The 16,076-nt window shown below is 41.0% G+C and overlaps 1 pseudogene; it reads right to left on the reverse strand.

The window, feature by feature from the left end:
- Nucleotides 1–14,733: 14,733 nt before the first annotated feature.
- Nucleotides 14,734–15,847, reverse strand: LOC125344394 (annotated as a pseudogene).
- Between the last annotated feature and the right edge of the window lie 229 nt (nucleotides 15,848–16,076).

The raw sequence follows: 16,076 nt of genomic DNA on the forward strand, positions 1-16,076 counted from the left end.
CTTAATCTAGAAGGGATATTCCCTGATATAGAGCTGCCAACCACCTTCTTAAGTGTAGTTCTTAATGAGCATTCATCTCTCTTCCCTCAGCACAAATCAGATTCTTTTGTGGAGTTTCCTGTACATTAACCATTCCAAGAAATACTTAATTTACTAAGCTACTGCTATTCTTATTCTCAGAGGAGATATTTACTAATATACAGTATGCTACCCAGTATGTTCATGTAGTTCTTAAATGAGCTTTCATCTCTCTTCCTTCACCACAAAGCAGATTCTTTTGAGGAGTTTCCAGTACATTAACCATTCCAAGAAGTACTTAATTTACTAGGCTATTGCTATTCTTATTCACAGAGGAGAAATTTTCTGATAGACAGTTACCGACCCAGTATGTACATGTAGTTCATAAACAAGGTTTCATCTATCTTCCCTCAACACAAAGCAGATTCTTTTGAGGAGTTTCCAGTACATTAAGCTTTCCACGATTTACTTACCTTAACAAGCAACGTTGTTCTTTATCTAGAAGAAATATTCCCTGATATACAACTTCCAACCCGGTTCGTAAGTGTAGTTCCTAAATGAGCATTCATCTCTCTTCCCTCACCACCAACCATATTATTTTGAGTAGTTTCCAGTACATTAACCTTTCCACGAACTACTTACCTTAACTAGCAACAGCTGTTCTTAATGTAGAAGGGATATTCCCTGATATACATCTGCCAAACCCGTTTGTAAGTGTAGTTCCTAAATGAGCTTTCATCTCTCTTCCCTCACCACAAACCAGACACATTTGAGGAGTTTCCAGTACATTAACCATTCCAAGAAGTACTTAATTTACTAAGCTACTGCTATACATATTCTCAGAGGAGATATTTACTGATATTCAGTTACCTACCCAGTATGATCATGTAGTTCCTAAATGAGCTTTCATCTCTCTTCCCTCACCACAATGAAGATTCTTTTGAGGAGTTTCCACTACAATAACCACTCTATGAAGTACATAATTTACTAACCTTCTGCTATTCTTATTCTCAGAGGAGGTATTTAATGATATACAGTTACCTACCCTGTATGTTCATGTAGCTCCTAAATAAGCTTTCATCTCTCTTCCCTCACCAAAACGCAGATTCTTTTGATGAGTTTGCAATACATAAACCTTTGCACGAACTACTTACATTAACAAGCATCAGCTGTTCTTAATGTAGAAGGGATATTCCCTGATATAGTGCTGCCAACCCCCTTCATAAGTGTAGTTCCTAAATGAGCATTCATCTCTCTGCCCTCACCACAAATCAGATTCTTTTGTGGAGTTTCCTGTACATTAACCATTCCAAGAAATACTTAATTTACTAAGCTACTACTATTCTTATTCTCAGAGGAGATATTTACTGATATTCAGTTACCTACCCAGTATGTTCATGTGGTTCCTAAATGAGCTTCATCTCTCTTCCCTCACCAACAACAAGATTCTTTTGAGATGTTTCCAGTGCATTAACAATTTCAAGAAGTACTTAATTTACTAAGCTACTGCTCTTCTTATTCTCAGCGGAGATATTTACGAATATACAGTTACCTACCCAGTATGTTCATGTAGTTCCTAATTGAGCTTTCATCTCCCTTCCCTCACTACCAACAAGATTCTTTAGAGGAGTTTACAGTACATTAACCTTTCTAAGAACAAATTACCTTCACAAGAAAGAGCTGTTCTTAATCTAGAAAGGATATTCTCTGATATACAGCTGCTAACCCCGTTCGTGATCGTAGTTCCTAAATGACCTTTTTTCTCTCTTCCCACACCACCAACCACATTCTTTTCAGGAGTTTCCAGTACATTAACTATTCCAAGAAATACTTAATTTACTAAGCTACTGCTAGTCTTATTCTCAGAGGAGATATTTACTGATAGACAGTTACCTACACAATGTGTTTATGTACTTCACAATTGAGCTTTCAGCTCTCTTCCCTCACCAAAAAGCAGATTCTTTTGAGGCGTTTCCAGTACATTAATGATTCCACGAAGTACTTAATTTATTAAGCTACTGCTATTCTTATTCTCAGAGGAGATATTTACTGATATACAGTTACCTACCCAGTATGTTCATGTAGTTCCTAAGTGAGTTTTCATCTCTCTTCCCTAACCACAAAGTAGATTCTTTTGAGGAGTTTCCAGTACTTTAACCATTCCAAGAAGTACTTAATTTACTAAGCTACTGCTATTCTTATTCTCAGAGGAGATGTTAACTGATATACAGTTACCTACCCAGTATGTTAATGTAGATCCTAAATAAGCTTTCATCTCTCTTCCCTCACCACAAAGCAGAATCTTTTTAGGAGTTTCCAGTACATTAACTATTCCAAGAAGTACTTAATTTACTAAGCTACTACTATTCTTATTCTCAGAGGAGATATTTACTGATATACAGTTGCATACCCAGTATGTTCATGTATTTCCTAAAGGAGCTACCATCTCTCATCCCTCACCACAAACAAATTCTGTTGAAGATTTTACAGTACATTAACCATTTGAAGAAGTACTTAATTTACTAATCTACTTCTATTCTTATTCTCAGAGGAGATATTTACTGATATACAGTTACCTACCCAGGATGTTCATGTAGTTCCTCAATGCGCTTTCATCTCTCTTCCCTCACCACAAAGCAGATTCTGTTGAAGAGTTTCCAGTACATTAACCTTTCTAAGAACTACTTACCTTAACAAGCAACAGCTGTTCTTAATCTAGAAGGGATATTTTCTAATATACAGCTGCCAACCCCGTTCGTTGTGGAATTCCTAAATGAGCTTTCTTCTCTCTTCCCTCACCACAAAGCAGATTCTTTTGAGGAGTTTCCAGTACAATAACCTTTCTACGAACTACTTACCTTAACAAGCAACAGCTGTTCTTAATCTGAAAGAGATATTCCCTGATATACAGCTGCCAACCCCGTTCGGAAGTGTATTTCCTAAAGGACCTTTCATCTCTCTTACCTCACCACAAAGCACATGCTTTTGAGGAGTTTCCAGTACATTAACCATTCCAAGAAGTACTTAATTTTCTTTTTTTTTAAGTTTTTATTATAAAACTGATGTACAGAGAGGTTACAGTTTCACACGTAAGGCATTGGATACATTTCTTGTACTGTTTGTTACCTTGTCCCTCATACCCCCCTCCCCCCCCGTCCCCCCCTGAGGTGTTCAGTTCACTTACACCAAACAGTTTTGCAAGTATTGCTTTTGTTGTTGTTTCTCGTATTTTACTCTTTGTCTCTCAATTTTGGTATTCACTTTGAATTTCCTAATTCTAATACCAGTACACACTGTTTCCCATACACTCAGATACGATTACAGAGATAGTGTAGATACAATCACAACAAAAGTGATACACGAACATCATCAATAGTAGAAACTACAGATACACATGGGATGTTGAAAGTAGTTTCAACTCTGATATAACAATCATTTTCATAAAATGGAGTTCATTTCACTTAGCATCATCTTATGGGATCATAAGGGTATAGCTATTGGGCTCTTGTGATCCTCTGTTGTGACTTGCCTAAACGTGTGCTAATTAGTCCCAATAAGGGAGATCATAGAGTCCATGTTTCTTTGGGTCTGGCTCACTTCACTTAGGATAATTTTTTCCAAGTCCTTCCATTTCCTTACAAATGGGGCAATGTCATTCTTTCTGATAGAGGCATAACATTCCATTGTGTATATGTACCACATTTTCCTGATAGTTTCGTCTACGGAGGGGCATCTGGGTTGGTTCCAGATTCTCGCTATGACAAATTGCGCTGCAATGAACATTGTTGTGCTGATGGCTTTACTTTGATTTTGTTTGTAGTTTTTTGGATAAATACCCAAAAGTGGGGTTGCTGGTTCATAGGGGAGTTCTACATTTTGCCTTCTGAGGAATCTCCATACTACTTGCCATAGTGGCTGAACCAGTTTACATTCCCACCAGCAATGAAGTAGGGTTCCCTTTTGGCCACATCCCCTCCAACAACTGTTATTGTTAGATTTCTTGATATATGACATTCTTACTGGGGTGTGGAATCTCAATGTTGTTTTCATTTGCATTTCCTTTATGGCCAGTGATGTAGAGCACTTTTTAATATGTCTCTTGGCCATTCTCATTTCCTCATTAGAGAAGTTTCTTTGTAAGTCTTTAGCACACTTGATGAGTGGGCTATTGGTTCTTTGCGGTTTTGTTTTGGAGGAAAGTAATTTTTTTAGTTCTGCATATATTTTAGATATGAGGCCTTTATTCGTTGAATGGCCGGTAAAGATCTTCTCCCAGTCTGTGGGCTTTCTGCTTATCTTGCAAGCTATGTCCTTTGCCGTGCAGAAGCTCTGCAGTTTGATGTAGTCCCATTTGTCCAACCCTTCTTTGATTTGTAGCCTTTCTGGGTCTTTGTTCAGGAAGTTCCGTCCTGCGCCAAGGAGCCCAAGTGTTTCTCCTACTTCTTCCTTTAGTGTTTTCAGGGTGTCTGTTTTGATTTCGAGGTCTTTAATCCATTTGGAATTGATTTTGGTGCAGGGTGATATATAAGGATCTAGTTTTAGTTTGTTGCATGTGTTGAGCCAGTTTTGCCAGCACAATTTGTTAAAGAGGCTATCTTTCTTCCAAACTATTGTCTTAGCCCCTTTATCAAAGATTAAGTAGGCGTAGTTCTGTGGGTTCATTCCCGGGTCTTCAATTCTGTTCCATTGGTCTTCAGGCCTGTTCCAGTGCCAATACCAAGCTGTTTTTATTACTATAGCTTTATAATACAGCTTGAAGTTGGGTATTGTACTTCCTCCAGCACTGTTCTTTCTGCTTAGGATTGTTTTTGCTATTGTAGGTCTTTTATTGTTCCATATGAATTTCTGGATTGCTTCCTCTATTTCATCAAAAAATGGTGTTGGGATATTAATGGGTATTGCATTGAATTTGTAGATAGCCTTTGGCAATATTGCCATTTTGATTATGTTAATCCTCCCAATCCAGGAGCATGGGAGGTTTTTCCATTTCCTTAGTTCTGACTTAATTTCGTTTTTCAAGGTTTTAAAGTTCTCCTCAAAGAAGTCTTTTACTTCTTTGGTTAAGGTTATAACTAGGTATTTTATGTTTTTGGAGGCTATTGCAAAGGGGGTTGCTTTCCTGATTTCAGCCTCGGTCTTCGGGTCATTAGCATACAGAAAGGCCATTGATTTTTGAAGGTTTATTTTATATCCTGCAACTTTGCCAAAGTTTTGGATCAGCTCTAGTAGCTTGGGGGTAGAGTCTATGGGATACTTTAGGTATAGGATCATGTCATCTGCGAAGAGAGAGAGTTTAACTTCATCTTTACCTACTTGGATGCCCTTTATATTTTCTTCTTGCCTGATTGCTCTGGCTAGGAATTATAGTACTATGTTGAAAAGCAGGGGAGAGAGTGGACATCCCTGCCTTGTTCCTGATTTTAAAGGAAATGGCTTTAGATTTTCACCATTTAGAGTTATGCTTGCTGTTGGTTTGTCATAAACTGCCTTGATTATATTCAGGAATGTTCCCTGGAATCCCAATTTTTCCAGGGCTTTTACCATAAATGGGTGCTGGATTTTATCAAACGCTTTTTCCGCATCCAGAGATAAAACCATGTGGTTCTTTAGCTTGCTCCGGTTGATGTGGTGGATTACATTAATTCACTTGCGTATATTAAACCAGCTTTGCATCCCTGGGATGAATCCAGTTTGATCGTGGTGTATGATGTTTTTGATGATATGTTGATGTCGATTGGCCAGAATTTTGTTGAGAAATTTTGCATCTATTTTCATCAGGGAGATTGGTCTGTAGTCCTCTTTCCGTGATGAGTCCCTGCTTGGTTTTGGGATGAGGGTTATACTGGCTTCATAGAATGAGTCTGGAAGTGAACGTTCTCTTTCAATTTCATTGAAGAGTTTGAGAAATATTGGTGTGAGTTCTGTTTTGAAGGTCTTGTAGAATTCTGCAGTGAATCCGTCTGGACCTGGGCTTTTCTTGGATGGGAGATCATTTATTGCCATTTCTATTTCAATACTGGATATGGGTCTGTTTAGGAGGTTTAAATCTTCATGGTTCAGTTTGTGGATATGAATATTTTCTAGGAAATCGTTCATTTCTTCCAAGTTCTTGAATTTGTTGGCATAAAGGTTTGCAAAATAGTCCCTTATTATTTTCTGAATTTTGGTTATTTCTGTGGTGATGTTACCTGTTTTATCTGTTATCTTGTTTATTTGAGTGTGTTGCCTTTGTTTTTTGGTCAGGTTTCCCAGGGGTCTATCTATCTTGTTGATTTTTTCAAAGAACCAACTCTTTGTTTTGTTGATACTTTCGATGGTTTTTTTCGTCTCTAATTGATTTATTTCTGATTTGATTTTAATTATTTGCTTCTGCCTATTGACTTGGGGTTTGCCTTGTTGTTCTCTCTCAAGGAAATTGAGGTGCTTCCTTAAATTATTGAGTTGCTGTTTCTCCAGTTTGTTGATGTATGCGCTCAGAGATATAAATTTTCCTCTGAGTACTGCCTTTGCTGTGTCCCAAAGGAGCTGGTACTTTGTGTCCTCAACTTGGTTGAATTCCATAAACATTTGAATTTCCGTTTTAATTTCTTCAATGACCCTCTTATGGTTCAGCAGTGTGTTGTTTAGTCTCCATGAATTGTAGCAATTTCTGTGGTGGCTGGTTGAGTTGAGCTCTAATTTTATTCCGTTGTGGTCTGAGAGAATTCAGGGAATGGTTTTGATACTTCTGAATTTGTACAGATTTTCTCTGTGCCCTAAGATGTGATCTATTTTGGAGAATGTTCCATGTGCTGCCGAAAAGAATGTGTAATCTGTCCTTTCTGGGTGGAGTATTCTGTAGATGTCGATTAAGTCTAGTTGGTCTATGCAATTGTTTAATTCTGTGGTTTCTTTGTTCAGTTTTTGGCGTGTTGATCTGTCCAGAGGTGATAGTGGAGTGTTAAAATCCCTAACTATCAATGTGTTTGGGTCTATGAGTGATTTTAGAGCCAGTAGTGTTTGTTTGATGAAGGTGGGTGCTCATGCATTTGGTGTGTAGATATTTAGAATGGTTATATCTTCCTGTAGGAGAGATCCCTTTACTAGTATGTAGTAGCCTTCTTTTTCTCTTCTTACCATTTTTAATTTGAAGTCAATTTTGTCTGATACTAGGATTGCAACTCCAGTCTGCTTATGGGGGCCATTTGCTTGATAGATTTGATTCTAGCCTTTCACTTTTAGAAGATGTTTACTTTTGCTGGATAGTTGTGTCTCTTGGAGGCAGCAGAAAGATGACACCCATTCTGCCAAGGTTAATGAGCTACCATAGCCCATGAGATGCATGGGCGTTACTGTGGGCCCTGGTATCTATACTGTTACCAGATGCTGCCTCTGAGCTATGCCATTGTGGAGTGCATTGGCAGCTCCCTGTGGCTACTACAAGAACTCCATCAATGAGAGTCTTCCCCATCTGCAGTGGTCATCCATGTCCTCTAGGACACAAGAGGACAGGATATTTGTGTTGTGGTTCACAGTCAGTCAAAGTATTTCTCTTAGAGGAGAACACCTCTACTGACAATTCTATGCTTTACTTCTTTCTGTGCTTCAACTTCTGTTCACCCTCAAACCTAGCGTCAAACAAGAGTAGTTCTGTCAAAGACATTTATGAGTTCTTTCATCCAGTGCCACCATATGAATGCTTGTTGACTGCCAGGACCTGTGTGGGAGACAAGAAAGCCACCCCTTTTCAGTGTCATGGTGGTGGAGAAATATTGAGAAGGATAACTGAGACGTGATGTGCAAGCCAGTAGGCACAATGAGGTAGGAAGCTTTCTCAGTGCCTCAAAAGAAACAGCTGTTATTACATATTAATCTGTAACCCCTCTGTACCACACTTTGACAATAAAGAAAAAAGTTACAAAAAAGAAAGAAATTCTAGGACAGAGGCATATGGATGAATGTATCAGAGTGAGTACAAAGTACTGGATGTGTGGTTCAGGTGGTAGACCGCTTACCTAGCAAGTTTAAGGCCTCAAGTTCAATCCTCCAGTACCACCAAATCAATAAATGATAGACAGGGCTGGGGATAAGGCCTAGTGGCAAGAGTGTTTGCCTCGTATACATAAGGCCCTGGGTTCGATTCCCCAGCACCACATATACAGAAAATGGCCAGAAGAGGCGCTGTGGCTCAAGTGGCAGAGTGCTAGCCTTGAGCAAGAAGAAGCCAGGGACAGTGCTCAGGCCCTGAGTCCAAGCCCCAGGACTGGCCAATAAGTAAGTAAGTAAATAAATAAATAAATAAATAAATAAATAAATAAATAAATAAATGATAGACAAATAAATATTTTAAATTTTTAAAAAAGAAACAGCCATTAATTGCAAAAGGAAAATTAAGAAGAAAAAAGAGTAGGAAGTCCTGTGGAGGGATATAGACCTGGTATGAACCTGATATTTTACACCATCAGAGATGGAACTGACATCAGAGAACATCTAGTTGAGTCTGCTCATGTGCCAGTGAGGTGACTGTCTTGATCCTGCCTCTGGAATCTGCCAAGTTTCCCTACATCCAGCTTTGATGGTCTATCTTCCATACCATGGATTTCAGTAAGGGGAAGGGGCAGGGCATGGGGCCATGACACATGGCAATGAACAAAGAGAAGAGACGTTAGACCCAAACATAGCAAAATATGCATTTGCACAGTAGCAATGGGGAAATGAACTATTACAGATGCTTAACAGTAGCTATACTTCTACTAAAAAACACTAGCTACCCTCCTTGGGCCCTAGGATTAACTATAGGCAGGAGAAAAACTCAGCTTCCCCAGCTCCATGTTGTATCTGTGTCCTTAGCCCTGAGCCATTCTCTGCTGCAGTCACTTTGCAGCCACATTGGAACTCAGGAAGGACCAAGCAAGAGACAGAACCACCAGCCAGCCCCACGTGACAAATGCTGAGACCACCAACGGACTCCCTGCAGGCACCTCTAACCACTCACATGCACCATTTATGCCCAAGCCTCACTCTCAGCCTCCAGTTCTACCATGAATGGCCACGCAGCCTTGTCAGCAGAAGGTAGTCTTTCTCCTCGATGGACATTCCTTCCTACCTCCCTCACTCTAGGTGTACCTTGTAGAATCTTACAGTCCTCATGTTCTTTTGCTCAAAAGCCTTCAGAAGACAATAAATATTTTTTGAGACAGGGCCTTTCTATAATCCAAGCAAGCCTCAAACCATCAATCATCTTCAGCCTCTTGAGTGCCTGGATTACAGATATGTGCTACCATGCCCAGATAACAATGAATAATTATTAAAAACAAAAAACAATCTATTCTATTCATAATATTTTTAAATGTTTAGGGAACAACCAAAGAAACAGATCTTTCCTACAAAGTTATAATAAAACAACGTAGTAATAGGATACAGACAGACATAAAGACCAGTATGATACAATAGAGAACTCATCAATGAATTTTGATGAGAGTGCCAATATCATCAATCAAAAAGGACAGTGGTGCTGGACAAACTTGATAGCCAAATGTGAAATGATGAAAATAGAGCTTATCTAACACCACATACCAACACTAAGTTGAAACTGATCAAATGCCTGCATGTGAGACATAAAACACTGACTACCTTGGAAGAAACACAGAGCATTCACTGGGTGTGACAGTGATTTCTTGGATACAACAACAAGACACCAAAGGCATAGACAACCAAAGAAAAGTGGACAAACTGGGCTTTGTGAGCATTTTAAAATGTTGTGCATCAATGACACCATCATAGTCACAAGGCAACCCAACAGAACAGAAGAGCAGACTTCCAATGCCTATATCTAATTTCCAAAACACAGTTTTTAGATCTGGGGCCCAAAACTCCCAAAGAGTTCTAGGTGTCCATCCAGCCTCTCACCCTGATGTGCAAATAAAGGGGCATCATACGGATGGCAGAAGAAAGGTGCCACAGGCATGCCACAAGAAAATAGCACTTAAGCCCACCTTCGCCATCTCGCCCTATCTTCAGGACCAGATAGGAGCTTTAGGTTTGATTGAGAAGTCTGCACCCCTCTCTCCTCTCGTCTGTTAATTCCTTCTCTAACAGTCCTGTCCATCCTTATTGCAGGCCTTGCCTTAGGAAGGGTTCAGCTCTCATCACTGGTCAGGATGAGCAAGTCATCAGTCTCTGGGGGTGTTTGTCCTGAGGAAGCTTTGTTGTTTCTTAAAAGATAGTTTGGATGCTTAGTGACTAATCCTGCCCTTCCAGGATTCCACGTCATTGCCAAGAGCCTTCAGAGAGAACGCCCTAGAATGGAGAGACGTCCAACATGGAGGCAGGGATAGCAAGCTTGCCTCCTGCTTTTAGTTCACTCCTGGGGCCCCTCTCTGCTAATAAGAGTCAGATAGAAAACAGTGGGGAGAACTCTTGGGATCCAATAATGGTGAAAACAACCAAATTGTAACATAAAGTGGGCAATGGACTGGAAGAAAAATCCTGCAAAGAGACTGCTAGTGGAAGGCATGGCCAAGTTCTCCACATTACTACTACAGAAATGCAAATCAGAACTACAGGGAAGACACCACTCTGTTCTCAGTAGCATGGCTGCTCTTAAAAATACCAAGTACTACAAGGGCATTGGAGGCATGCTGATGCAGAGGCTGTGGGAAAATAATATCAAGGTTCTTAAAAGTATGACCATATGATGAAGAAATTCCCCTTCCGGGTTGTTGCATGGCCACAAGAATTGAAAGACTCTGGAGACACTTGTGCCCACAGCAGGGTTATTCTCCAGATCAAAAATGTTGAGAGCACCCCACATGTCAATCAACAGAAGAATGGAAAAGCAAAATGTGTGTGAACAGACAATGGAATATGGTTTGGCCTTGAGAATGAGGACAATTCTGACACAGTTGTTGCAAGATGTGAACTGGAGGACATGTTTGTGCTAAGTGGGAAAAGCCAATCACAAAAGAACATAAACTGTAGGGTTCTACCTGGGGGCGGGGGGCGGGTAGTGTCCTCAAAATGATATACAGAGTGCAGAGTGGCTGCCACCATAGGCTGGAGGAAGAGGGTGGGACATTAGTAAATCATCAGCAGATGGATGACAGAGACCCATTGTAACCTGTTGATTGTGCTTCATGTTAGGAAGCTATGCACCTAAGGATTAAGATGGAGGGTTATACATCTCACTACAATAAAAAGCAGATTATTCGATACATTGAAAATCATCATGCAAATAGGGTGAAGCAAAGAAAAGCAACATTGAGAGGCTTTCCTCAGGAGAAAGTCACATTCAGCCTGTCTAACCCTCCTCCATTCCAGCCTGCTTTGTAAACACAAATTCCCAGTTAAGTGGGCATGCACAAACCTCCTCCACCACCTCCACACACACACAGAGGCGGGGAGACGGGGGTTGAGGGAGAGCTACATTCCAAAGCCAGTTAAGCCCTCAGCATGGATTTGATGGCAAAGCCTTTATTTACCAGTTCAGACATCATCAACTATGAAATTTCCTACACTATTTCCTCCTCTTCCTCCTCCTGCTCATCATCCTCCTCCTCTTTTTCCTCCTCCTCTTGTTCTTCTTGTACCAAGCAGGATCACAGCCACCTGCTCTGTCCTCATTTGTTAAAGCTGTTCCTTGTGGTGTGTGTCCATCACTTCCACACACACATGTGCCTCACCAGTGGCTCTCTCTGGCTTTGCTTACCCCAAAGCAATGAGGATATAATTGGTCCTTGAAAGGCTGGGTGGCAGGGACAAAGGGTCAGAGGGCGCTAGGGATGATGAATTATTGAGGTGAGCAATGACACAGGAACCTTCCTGGTCAGGCTCAAGGCATTGCCCTGTGTGTTCTTACAGCCCTAAATGTCATGTCTATCCTGTCAAACCACATGTTGAAGTCTGTGTTCAGAAATCATGGTGGCATGGCAATGTAATGCTGATCAGGCTGTGAATAAAGAAGACCTTCTTCTAGAAGGGGCTCTGCTGCTCCCAGGTAACAGTTGTGAAGTACAAATGTGACTGCTTTCCAAGGAATCTGTTGGTGTGGGGAGTAGAGAGAAGACACCCAGGCCCAGAGATGCTCTGGTGGAGGTGAGAAGTAATCCCTGAAAGCCCTGCCCGCCACAGGAAGAGGGGACGGGTCCACTTTCTTGATGGGCCAATATGTATAAAGACTTGAAGGAAAGCAAATTGCCAAAGCTCCAAAGCTACAACTGAGCTTCCCAGCTCCCTATCCTGGGAGGATAGAAATGGGAGGGACCCTGGGCTCAGGAGCTCCAGGTTGAGCCCAGGAACTTTTGATAGTTCCCAGAGCCATTTGGATTTAGCCTGGGTCCTATATCCTACCACCTTGGCTGCTAGTAACTCAATAAACAGTGGTCAGTTGACACATCCTCCTCTGAGCTGATTCTTCCGGGCAAACACTCTTTTCTGGGCCTTAATAGAGAACTGGAGCTGCTAGCCAGGCCCTAGAAGTGTGGGCACAAGATGCCCTTTAAGTACATACAGTGGAATTTTTCCCCCAGTACATAATCAAATAGTGTTTTCACTATAATTTGTACTGAGACAAATTACTAGAACACTAAGGGCTTTAGTGTGTTCCAAAGTTAACATCTTGCCTAAATACCATTCATACCTGCCCAAGCTTCTCTTTCCTGTAGTTCTTTGAAGACTTTCTCCTCCTCCTTACTGCCCCTACCCCTAGAAAATCCTGTTCTGCTTCTACAAGCTGCTCTGAATTTCTCATATTCCTATCTATCTACCATCAATGGCCACAACATAATAAAATCCAACACATAGTTCTCAGGAGTTCAAAGCAAAAGTGAATGTGTTGATAGAAATCCCAGAAGAAGAAGAGGCAAAACAAGAATGGAGAAACAGAATGGATCAAGAGGTGAAGAAATAAGAAGGCAAGACTATGCCTTTAAGCTTTAAGAACCATCAAATACTAAGCGGGAAGAATTTCTAAAATGGCACACATCTCAATACATATGGGTGACCTTTCTGTCTAAAGGATAAACAGAAAAATTTTAAAATCTTTCCAAGATGAAAAAAGTAGGTTGATTCCACATGTCTTAGCTCTTATGAATATAATCTTGTGATACACATTGATTAAAAAAACAACTATAGGGGCTGGGGATATAGCCTAGTGGCAAGAGTGCCTGCCTCGGATCCACGAGGCCCTAGGTTCGATTCCCCAGCACCACATATACAGAAAACGGCCAGAAGCGGCGCTGTGGCTCAAGTGGCAGAGTGCTAGCCTTGAGCGGGAAGAAGCCAGGGACAGTGCTCAGGCCCTGAGTCCAAGGCCCAGGACTGGCCAAAAAAAAAAAACAACTATACCTTGAGACCTTGCTTTTAATTCTTTGTGGGTAGAAATTACTTCATTTGGGGTTTCTGTATCACAAAATTCTACTTTCAAATTTATGGAATTTTGTGTTTCATCTTTTAATGACTTGCACAAGGGTATTTCATTTTGACATGTGCTTATATGCATGTGATTCACCTCAATCACACTCAATCCTCCATCTTTCTCCCCTTCTCAAACCCGTCTCACAGATGACATGACTCCAGTTTCACATGTGAACATAAAGTATTTTGACCATATGTGCCCTTCACTCTGTTCACCACTCCCTCCCATCTGTACACACTCCCCAAAAAGGGGATTTGTGTTACCAAGTCGTTTTTAAGTTTATCTTTTTTCAAATAGGGCAAAAAACAAAAAAGTGAGACCCACTTTTCAACTTGCCTCTTGGCTTAGTGGCATTTGCCTATCATCCTAGCAGTAGCAGGAAGCATTAAAACACACACACACACACACACACACACACACACACACACACACACACACAAAAATGGTTCAAGTGCGCAGCTGGGAAAAACAGTCAGACTGTCAAAATAACCAGTTCAAAAAAGGGTCTGGATGCATGGGTTAGTGGTCGAGTGCCTGCCTGGCAGTTTGGCTTGGTGAATTGGTAATTGCTGCAAGACTCCATATTTAAACACGCATTTCTTTCTTCCTCAAGGCTGTGAATCCAATGTGCTCTTCTGGAAGAAAAAGCTAAAATCCTAGCTCCAGACTTCAAGTTGAAGTTATGTAGAGTTTGAAATGTCATATCATGTCTCCCGTATGCACTGAAATGTAACCATTAGGTAGTAACCTTTCTTTTTGGGGGGAATGTGGGGGGTAAAAATTTTATTTGCTATTTAAATTCTTCTAAAACAAATACTTTCCTAAATTATAACTTTTGGCTGAGGGCGATGGTTACAAAAAAATAACAATATGGCCCATGCCCCAACTTTACCTAAGAACTTTTTTTTTTAATCCTGGAAAAATTCATTTTTCTACAGAGCAGGAAGACATTTATTTAGATGAGACATGTATCAGGTTTTCTCTAAAGTGCCAAAACTCATCTGATTCCCGCAACTTTGGATGACAATTAGAAAAGGCAGAAGAATGCATCAACTTAAATACTCAAGGACATCTCAAACCTCTAAGAGTGCCTAATTTCTGAAACTATAGCTAATTTTGCTAGGAAACAGTTGAATTACTTGAATCAAGGAAAATAGTCTCTAAATCTTCATCTGGTTCTTCTTTAACATATTGTAACCACTATTCATTCAAATCAAATAATGTGGTTACAAGACCTGAGAATGTTTTAAAAATTATTTTCATAATTCCTAGATCAACTTTACTTGCTAATTTTCCTTTTTAGTTGCTGGGGGTGCCTTGCAATGCTTAGTGTGCTCTGCTGCTGAACTTCATCCCCAGCCTGTGGTTTTTAAAGACAGTTATCTTATTATGTAGCTATGTAGCCCAGGCTGGTCTTGAACTCTTGGTCCTTCTGTTTCCACTTCCAGAATGCTGGGATTAAAGGTGTGTTACCACTCCTAGCTCATGGGCAAATTTCTACTATCCTTGTTTGCTTGTTTATTTGATCTGTCTTCTTTTCTTTCCATAAGTTTCCATGGATGATTCCTAAAAAATGATCATCCCTACTGTTCTGTTGGAGATAAATGTATGCCAACAATCTGCCAGACTGTGGATGTCTAGAGTGTAAATCTGGTGAGCCAGGTGAGCTCCAGTGGTGAGTAGGGTGCAGTCTGAGCCCTGTTCACACCCACCAGGCTCAGGGCTCCCAGCATGGCCACACTGAAGCCACTCAGCCACTGCTTAGTGTTTTCTCTGAACAGCAGTGCCGAGGACTTCAGACCAATCAGAGCATCGTCTTTTTTGTCCTGATGGGCATAAATGGTATCACATATCCGTGTCCACACAACTCCAGAAAAATAAAGAGGCAAGCACACAGATGGATCACAGGAGCACTTGACAGCAGCCCATCCAAGCAATGCTCCCCAGTTAAAAGTCAACCCCAAGGCTAACTGAGGCCAGTATGTGATTCTTTTCATTATTGGGGAAGTGATGACAAGAAATGAGGATGCAGTCCCCAGAGCTATACTGTAGTCATTCGGACGTAGAAGTTGTCCTCAAAGAAAAACAAAGGATTGGAAAGTTGAAATGTTTCCAGCAGCTATTGGGCGAGTTGCTGTTCTTGTAACCTATGGGCTTGTCAAGTCTCGTGAGGCTCAGGAAGGGCTGCAGAGGGCGGGGCGCTGAGCACACCATGGCCGCGGCCCATAGGCTGAGTGGGCTGAGTGGCCACCCAAGTGCTTCCAGTGAGGCAGAAGCTGTCCGGTCCCCAACATGGGCGCTCCTGCTGCACGCCTCAGAACCAGGGAACAGCTGGCCGGACCCTGCGGCTACGCAGGAGCCGCGGGCCGCAGGCCCACCCTTAGCCGGGTTTCCCGCAAGCCCAGCATCGTAAACTTTCTTATATAAAAAAAGCATTTTATAAGCATTTTATAAAGTCTTTGTTTCGCTTTCAGACAGGAATACTAGTTGTGTTTCAGTTAGTGTTTGCCTTGCCTACTCTTTTGTTTTCCAGTTCCCTTTGCATGACTTTTGGATGCTATAGTGTTTGAAGTGAATGAATCATAAACAGAACACAGCTAATCTTTTAAACACAAAGCAGTTAGACAATCAGATCATTTAAATGACTCAGCACACTGATAGTAAT

This window comes from Perognathus longimembris, chromosome 2 (assembly GCF_023159225.1).
Source record: "Perognathus longimembris pacificus isolate PPM17 chromosome 2, ASM2315922v1, whole genome shotgun sequence".
NCBI lineage: Eukaryota > Metazoa > Chordata > Mammalia > Rodentia > Heteromyidae > Perognathus > Perognathus longimembris.